The 8,927-nt window shown below is 39.3% G+C and overlaps 1 pseudogene across 1 annotated transcript; it reads left to right on the top strand.

Moving 5' to 3' along the window:
- Nucleotides 1-7,760: 7,760 nt before the first annotated feature.
- LOC116556575 lies at nt 7,761-8,495 on the top strand (annotated as a pseudogene). Its single transcript, XR_004271078.1, has one exon. The product of XR_004271078.1 is annotated as an X-ray repair cross-complementing protein 5 pseudogene (transcript).
- The last annotated feature ends 432 nt before the right edge of the window (nt 8,496-8,927 follow it).

Here is an 8,927-nt window from a genome sequence, read left to right as displayed (position 1 = left end):
AGCCTGTATAGCCAAGACAATCCTAAGCAAAAAGAAAAAAGCTGGAGGAATCATGCTATCTGACTTCAAACTATACTACAAGGCTACAGTAACCAAAACAGCATGGTATTGGTACCAAAACAAATAGACGAATGGAACTGAACAAAGGCCTCAGAAATGATGCCACACATCTACAACCATCTGATCTTTGACAAATCTGACAAAAATAAGCAATGCGGGAAGGATTACCTATTTAATAAATGGTGTTGGGAAAACTGGCTAGGCATATGAAGAAAACTGAAACTGGGTCCCCTCCTTATACCTCATACAAAAATTAACTTAAGGTGGATTAAAGACTGAAATGTAAGACCTAAAACCATAGAAACCCTAGAAGAAAACCTAGGTAATACCATTCAGGACATAGGCATGGGCAAAGACTTCATGACTAAAACATCGAAAGCAATGGCAACAAAAGCCAGAATTGACAACTGGGATCTAATTAAACTAAAAAGCTCTGCAGAGCAAAAGAAACTATTGTCAGAGTGAACAGGCAACCTATAGAATGGGAAAAAAATTTTGCAATCTATCCATCTGACAAGGGGCTAATATCCAGAATCTACAAAGAACTTAAACAAATTTACCAAAAAAAAAAACAAACAACCTCATCAAAAAGTGGGTGAATGATATGAACAGACACTTCCTAAGGAGAGGCATTTATGCGGCCAACAAACATGAAAAAAAGCTCATCATCACTGGTCATTAGAGAAATGCAAATCAAAATCACAGTGAGGTATCATCTCATGCCAGTTAGAATGGCAATCATTAAAAAGTCAGGAAACAACAGATGCTGGAGAGGATGTGGAGAAATAGATACACTTTTACACTGTTTGTGGGAGTGCAAATTAGTTCAATCATTGTGGAAGACAGTGTGGCAATTCCTCAAGGATCTAGAACCAGAAATAACATTTGACCCAGCAATCCCATTACTGGGTATATACCCAAAGAATTATAAATCATTCTACTATAAAGACACATGCACATGTATGTTTATTACAGCACTGATCACAAAAGCAAAGACTTAAATCAATGATAGGCTGGATTAAAAAAATGTGGCACATATACACCATGGAATACCATGCAGCCATAAAAAGGATGAGTTCATGTCCTTTGCAGGGACATGGATGAAGCTAGAAATGATCATTCTCAGCAGACTAACACAGGAACAGAAAGCCAAACACCACATGTTCCCACTTAAAAGTGGGAGTTGAGCAATGAGAACACGTAGGCATAGGGAGGGGAACATCACACACTGGGACCTGTGGGAGAGTGGGAGGCCATGGGAGGGATAGCATTAGGAGAAATACCTAATGTAGATGATGGATTGATGAGTGCAGCAAACCACCATGGCATGTATATACCTATGTAACAAACCTGCACATTCTGCATATGTATCCCAAAACTTAAAGTATAATAATAATTTAAAAATTCAACACCCCACCAAAAAAATATAGCATTAAGAACTGCCATTACTTCGAACTAGTTATCATTTGGACTTTAAACAGAAAAACTTCTAAATAGTATATCCATTTTCTAAACATAATAATTCAAAAGACTTCCTTGCAGGATTCAACAGCCCAAATCTTTTAAAAATTACATTGTAATTAAAAATCATATGAATCAGAACTAAGAAAAATGAATTTAGAATCACAAAGAAGATTCATTCTCTGCTCTTAAATGGAATTGGAGAAATGAGATTTGAATATTAAAAAAAATATATAGCAAAAGAGAAGGTTATAAATATCATTAGAAAGCCACGTAAAGAATCCTGGGATTTGGTGTATCAGAGACACTTGCATGGAAGTTGTGGCTTTAGAGATGGAGTTAGGGGATGAGTAAACACTCAACATGTAGGAATTGTATCTTCCAGGAACAGGGAGCAGCACGTAGATCTCTGCACAAAGACTCAAAGTGCAAATTTGGTAGTAGAGTCAAAATTTAGGGGAGATATTAAAGAGGATGGCAGGAGCCAGGAGTAGGGAGACCCCACCTTTACAACATGATATCATGGACAAAGCTCTTGAGCAAGAGAGAAAGCATTCATACATGGCTGTCCTACAACTTTCCCAGACTTGTAACTGTGGCTAGACTGAAAACTCAGCTGCAAACTGCTCAATTTGCTAACAAGACAGTAATCTCATTATGTCAAGGGATTACACAAGGGTCATACTGTCAACATGGGCACACAGAATAGCACATTGACTATGAATTAGTTAACATCAGTGGCATTGGAAGAGAAAAAAGCAATTGACCATGTTCAATACCCATTGCTGTAAAACACACTCATTGCAAATTTTTAATGCAATCTCTGGCTGGCCTGGGACTTACCTTTCCCCTGCTGATGAGGATGTATATACTCAGCAAATTAATTGTTGTTGGCACAGCTCATCCTTCTCAAGCGCCTTAAGCCAGGGTGGCGAGCTTATATTTGCAGACAAACATTAAGTGGCTTCCAAAGGATTTTGTCTATTAATGAAAATGGGTGCCATTTGGTAATGAAATCTCAGCCATTTTTGCTATTATTTTTGTTGAGAGTGACCAGATAGCCAAAAAAAAAAAAAAAAAAAAAAAAACGGAAAACTGAACAGGTGAGGCTGTAAATTCCCTGGACTGATGGCATTCACCTGTGCACAGAGGATGCTTACGGCATATTCTTCCGAGCAGACAATGACATGCTAGGCTTCAGGGAGAAGTCATGGATGTCAGTCATGTTTCTGAATGCTTCACATACCCCAGGCAGCAGAAACCTTTGGGCTGCTGTTGCTTCCACACGGGGTTGCTGCCAAGACCTGGCACCAGTGCACCTGATGCGCTTTTTCTCATTCACACATGTGGCCTGTCCTCAGTATCTCTGCAGGAAGATGGTTCACTGTCTGGGCTCAGGAAAGAGGTTCCAATCCACACTTTTATATCTCCAACTTACAGCCTTTTGCCTCATCCTCACTTGCCCAATCATTGTCCCCAAGTTGGCTGATCAGGGTACCTCCTGTGCTTGGCTGCTAGCTTTGTCAGATCCAGCTCTTTCCTATCACCCTTTACGTCCTATAATAAGCACAGAACACCAGCTCCTCAAAGGGGCTCTTGGTGCTGTCATCTGCCAACAAGCCGTCCTCATTCGATGTGAGGGTCCAAATGCATTTCACTTAGGAAAGACTTTTTGATGTTACCTTTCTGATATTTGGGACTATTAATGTCTATGTAAATTGTCCAATGGCTCTGATACCGGGGATAAGTGGAAGGTCTGGAGTTGGTCAAAGGCATGAGTAGGGGAAGAGAGAAGTTCTGTATTTCCTTCTCCAGGGGCCTGGGTTCAGCTTGCTAAGTTAGAAGGGGTAACTGAAGTTGCACATGGTAGAACTCAGGTTTGCAATTTCTGTGTAGAAGAAATTACAATCAGAGAAAATCTTAATAATATGGCATTAAAACTTTTAGCATTTTCTTAACAGCCAATCCTTTAGTCACCCTTCTCTGTTGATGTTATCATTGTTTCAGTTAATCTTTTCTCTGTTACATTAAAAACATGTAATAAGATATTTTACCTGGTTCCATATTTTTGTAATTGCAAAAAACATGTGTGTGCAAGTATCTTTTTTGTATAATGACTTCTTTTCCTCTGCGTAGATACCTAGTAATGGGATTGCTGGGCCCAAATGCTCATCAATCAACACATGGATAAGGAAAATGTGGTGTACATATATACCATGGAATACTATTCAGCCATAAAAAAGAATGACATAATGGCATTTGCAGCAAACTGGATGGAATTGGAGGCTATTATTCTAAGTGAAGTTACCCAGAAATGGAAAACCAAACATTGTATGTTCTCACTCATAAGTGGGAGCTAAGCTATGAGAATACAAAGGCATAAGAATGAAACATTGGACTTTGGGGACTTGGGGAAAAGGGTGGGACGTGGCGAGGGATAAAAGACTATACATTGGGTACAGTGTACACTGTTTGGGTGATGGGTGCACCAAAATCTCAGAAATCACCACTAAAGAACTTATTCATGTAACCAAACACCACCTGCTCCCTAAAAACCTATTGAAATAGAAAACAAAATAAAATTTAAAAAGATATTTGAGAGCAACTTCTTTTACCTCTACTGCTTAGGGCTTAGAATGTTTATACTCACTTTAACAGGAATTCACACTCCTGTGAATTATTTGATAAATTGTTGCACATTTAAGAGAGAAAAGTGTCTCTTACAATTTATTTTGAGAACTTGCTTTCCTTGAGATTTACAGATGTGTATATCACTGTGACTTTATACTGCATCCATCCAAAAAACTAAACATCAACACGTTTGAATCTGAAGAAGAAGAAATGTTTGCCTGGAATCAATTTCCCATTTCTTCATTTCTTATTCCAAATATTGAATCAGGTGCTGGTTATGTAAGATCTGTCCTGCATTGCATCTCTCCTCCCTAATGCTTTTTAAAGTGATGGTGTGAGTTTTGAAGAGTTTTTCAATGGTTAATGTGTGAAGACTCAAGGGAGTGGGGCAGCTTTCTTCCAGGATGCCTCTCAGCTATTGTATAATGGCCTCATCGTGTGACTGACCTGAGAGCAGTGACCCTGCCCCATCAAGGTCCTGCTTCCTACAATGGCCGTTGGAGGATGCTTGTGCCTGAATGCTGTCATCAGGTCAAAACTTACTTCAATCGCAGCAGACTACTCATTCCTCCCAAATCTACCAACTTTCTGATTTGAGCAAGTAGGAGATGTTTTCAAATAGTGCTTATATTTTAAATTTACTTTCCTATAATCATGTGTGCAAATTTCTAGTGAGATGAACTGATGTTTTTCTTAAATGCTGGTAACATTTATCATTTGTTTCAGAGCCAAGTAAAATTCAAAAAGGCTGAGACTTTTCTTTTTTTAAGGCTGCAATTCTTCCTGGGTTTGTGCCACCCTCTGTAGAAAGTAAAGGAGAAAAGAAATCACATTAGACCTTTGACGGCTGGCACAGAACAGCACAGAAGGCTTCGTGGAGTCTCCCCACCAGGGAGAGTGTTGCACAGTTTGCAGGGGGAGACAACAGTTGTTGCTCTGTACAGACTTTACATGCAGCCAAAAATAAATAAATAAATGAGAGAGAGAGAGAGAGAGAGAGAGGAAGACAGCAGTGGCAGGGGGAGAGAGAGAAAGAGAAAGGAAGAAAGGAAACAAGGAGGAATGTTTCAGTCAATCAAATGTTTATCATGGAACATACTATGGAGCTACAAAGTCTCATGGGTATAGTTTTGTATGTAGGTGATAAATGCCCAGGGAGTAGCAAGGCTATTCCAAATGAAGAGAAGCCAGTAAGCCATTCAACAAATATTTAGTGGGGTTTAATGATGTGCTAAGCACAGTCTAGGCATGGCCAACACTCATATATCCATAAGAGAGACAAAGTTACAGCCCTTAAAAGATTTGCTTTTCATTATGGGAGACCCTGATCATAAACAAGAAATGATAACACAATACCCTAATGGAGTGTGCCAATAGGGTAAGCCCTGGGGGTTATAGGAGCAAGCAGAAGATAAATTAACCCAGTTAAGGGTGATGGAGGGAGGAGGAAGGAGTCTGAGAAAGACAAAGGAGAAGAAATGTCTAATCTGAGATCTGAAAGGGGAGCCCAACTGAGACAGAGAGAGGGGCATTTAGTAGAAAGGAAACAGTAAATGGGAAGACATCAAGTCTAAAGGAAACATGGCACCTTCTGAGAGGCGGACAGTGCTTTGACATGGCTGTAGCCTTGCTTAGAATCAATTTTCCATCTTAAACCTCTCTGTTCTCACTTTTACAACAATGAAAAGCCATTGAGCAGTATCAGCTGGGCATAGGTAACATCAAGTTTGCATTTTCAAAGATGCTCCTGATCAAAATGTGGAGTTGGAGTGTGGATGATGTCCAAGACATTTGCAATTTTCCAAGTACCACAAGATGCAAGCTTGTTGGAGAAAAGGTGAATATGGTTGTTATAGCAACCCTAGTGAACTAACATAGATAGACTTAGGAAATTTCTGATGTAGTTGCCATTTGCTGAGAAGGGATGGTCACTGATGTCTTGGGGACACTGTTTTTTTCCCTACTTATCAATTTATTTCTGATTCTACATCCTTCCCTATTGGGCTTAGATTATATGTTCCACCTCTTCAAATATTTTATCAATATTTTTAACATTCGTTCTTCTGTCCAACCTGTTTGTCAATAGTACTTCAGTCCTGGATGCCCCCATTTAATACAAGCCTATGTCTTGGGGAGAGGAGACTTCTATGGAATGTTATGCAAATATACATTTGGATTCCATTATAGATTATTGATTTCTACTCTCTGGAGGGCATGCAGAGTTCCATGTACTCCGTCCCTGTTTTCACGATCGTCTTTCTCCTAATCTCTATGGGCTTCTGCCTTCTTCCTGTTTCTCCTATCTCTCCCCAATCCCTACCCTGCCCACCATCCAATTTCTACCAGTTTGAAGCAGGTCATCCCACAAACTTCAAAATGGAAGGAGATGCAATCAGCTTCCTGCTGCAAAACTATAGCTATAAGGATAAACACCTGTTGTTTCCTTCTTATCATACCTTCTAAGCGAATAAATTCTTCCACCAACAAGCTCCCTTTCACTTGCAAGACTAACCCTGATCTCGACACACTGGATTCCATTTCCCCTTCCTTGCCTTCTGTGGATTCATGCTTAAGTGATTTCTCCAACTTCTCCCATACTTTCATCTTTTTCCAATCTACTTGCTCCTTTGAAAGGAGACCAAGTTTTCCCTGTCTTTAAAAACAAACCTAGCTGGGCATGGTGGCTCATGCCTGTGGTTCCAGTTACTTGGGAAGCTGAGGTGGGAGGACTGCTTGAGCTCAGGAGTTCAAGGCTGCAGTGATTTATGATCACACAACTGTACTCCAACCTGGCACAGAGAGAGGTCTTGGCTCTAAAAAATAAAAAGCAAAAACCAAAAAACCCACCATCACCACCACCAAAAACCAAACCAGCAAAATCCATTTGTTGATTCCACAATGTCTTCCATCTCCTACGTAATCTCTCTTCTTGCTTATGAAGCCAAAATTCTTGAAAATTTTGGAATGTTTTTGAGCCCATGGGACTTCATCTTACACATGGGGCTGATGGAAAGTGAAAAATTGAAGATGACATGTGGAATAGGGTCTGAGGCAATAGGGTGAATAGTAATGCTGTTCCTTCATTTTGAGGGGAACAGGGAGGGGAGCAGGTTTCGAGGCTCTTAGAATCAACGGTCTGTTTGTTCATTCCAAGTTTGTGCGTTGTAGGCATCCAGAGCAAATAAGAGATATCTGATGATTGGGTGAGAACTTGAGACTGAGGACGTATCATCATATTATACAGTTAACTCTTGAACAAGAATTTGAACTGTGTGGGTCCACTTATTTGTGGAGTTTCTTGTGCCTCTGTGACCCCTGAGACAGCAAGACCAACCCTCTTCCTCTTCCTCTTCAGCCTACTCAACGTGAAGACAAGGAGGATGAAGACCTTTTTGATGATCCATTTCCACTTAATGAATAGTAAGTATATATTTTCTTCCTTATGATTTTCTTTATGACATTTTCTTTTCTCTAGCTTACTTGTTGTACGAACATTATATATATATATATTTATATATACACACACACATATATATATATACATATATATGTGTATATATATATATATATATATATATATATATATAAAATACGTAAAACATACAAAATGTTTAAAGACTGAGGAAGGGGGAGCCCATTTCAGCATCTCCAGCCTGGCTGAAGGCAGTGTTACCTCTGTTGGAAGTGTGAATCCTGCCGAAAACTTCCATGTTCTAGTGAAACGGAAGAATGCCAGCTTTGAGGAAGCAAGTGACCAGGTCATAAATCACATCAAACAGTTTTTGGATACTAATGAAACGACATATTTTATGAAGAGCATGGACTGCATCAGAGCCTTCCAGGAAGAAGCCATTAAGTTTTCAGAAGAGTAGCGCTTTAACAACTTCCTGTAAGCCCTTCGAGAGAAAGTGGAAATTAAACAATTAAATCATTTCTGGGAAATTGTTGTTCAGCATGAAATTACTCTGATCACCAAAGAGGAAGCCTCTGGAAGTTCTGTCACAGCTGAGGAAGCCAAAGGTTTCTGGCTTCCAAAGAAAAAACAAGTGAAGATACAGCAGACATATTTGAAGAAGGTGGTGATGTGGACGATTTATTGGAAATGATATGGGTCATGGATGTGTGGAGAATATAAGACAGCTGCCGTCGCTGTGATGCTGGGAGTTCTAACAAAACAAGTTGGAGGTGGCCATTCAAGGGGAGCCAGAAGCCCTGGAGAAATTCCCAGCAGGTTACCAGGAGGCGGATCACCTAATTCTCTGTGGAATGAATACACACATATATATTACAAGGGATAATTTAGACCCCATACAAGTTTATAAAGAGTCATCGTTAAAAAAAAATACAAAATTTGTGTTCATTAGCTGTTTGTGTTATCACTAAGGCTTCCAGTCAACAATAGGCTATCAGTAGTCAAGTTTTGGGGGAGTCAATTTATATTTGGATTTTCAACTACCCAGGGAGTCAGTGTCTCTAACCCTTGTGTTGTTCCAGGGTTAACTGTTTATGTTATATAAAGTTGGGGATGATGGAAGCGGTCACTTAAGAAGTGAATATATATATATATATATATATGAAAAATAATATCTCCAAGGACTCTGAGGTGCCTTGCTGTTATATTTCTGTGACAATTAACATCTGGATTGCCAACTTTGCCTCCATGTATAAAGACATTTTACTATTATTTTTTCCTCATATTTTTCCTTATATTGCTTGCAAAACATTAAAAACAAATCTAGTGTGTGATTTCTTGCTTATTATGTGACTAAGTTAGA

Source organism: Sapajus apella, unplaced genomic scaffold, assembly GCF_009761245.1.
Source record: "Sapajus apella isolate SASKATOON/1434 unplaced genomic scaffold, GSC_monkey_1.0 scaffold17, whole genome shotgun sequence".
NCBI lineage: Eukaryota > Metazoa > Chordata > Mammalia > Primates > Cebidae > Sapajus > Sapajus apella.
Note: the sequence above shows the minus strand (reverse complement) of the source record. Positions and strands in the feature narration are given on the sequence as shown.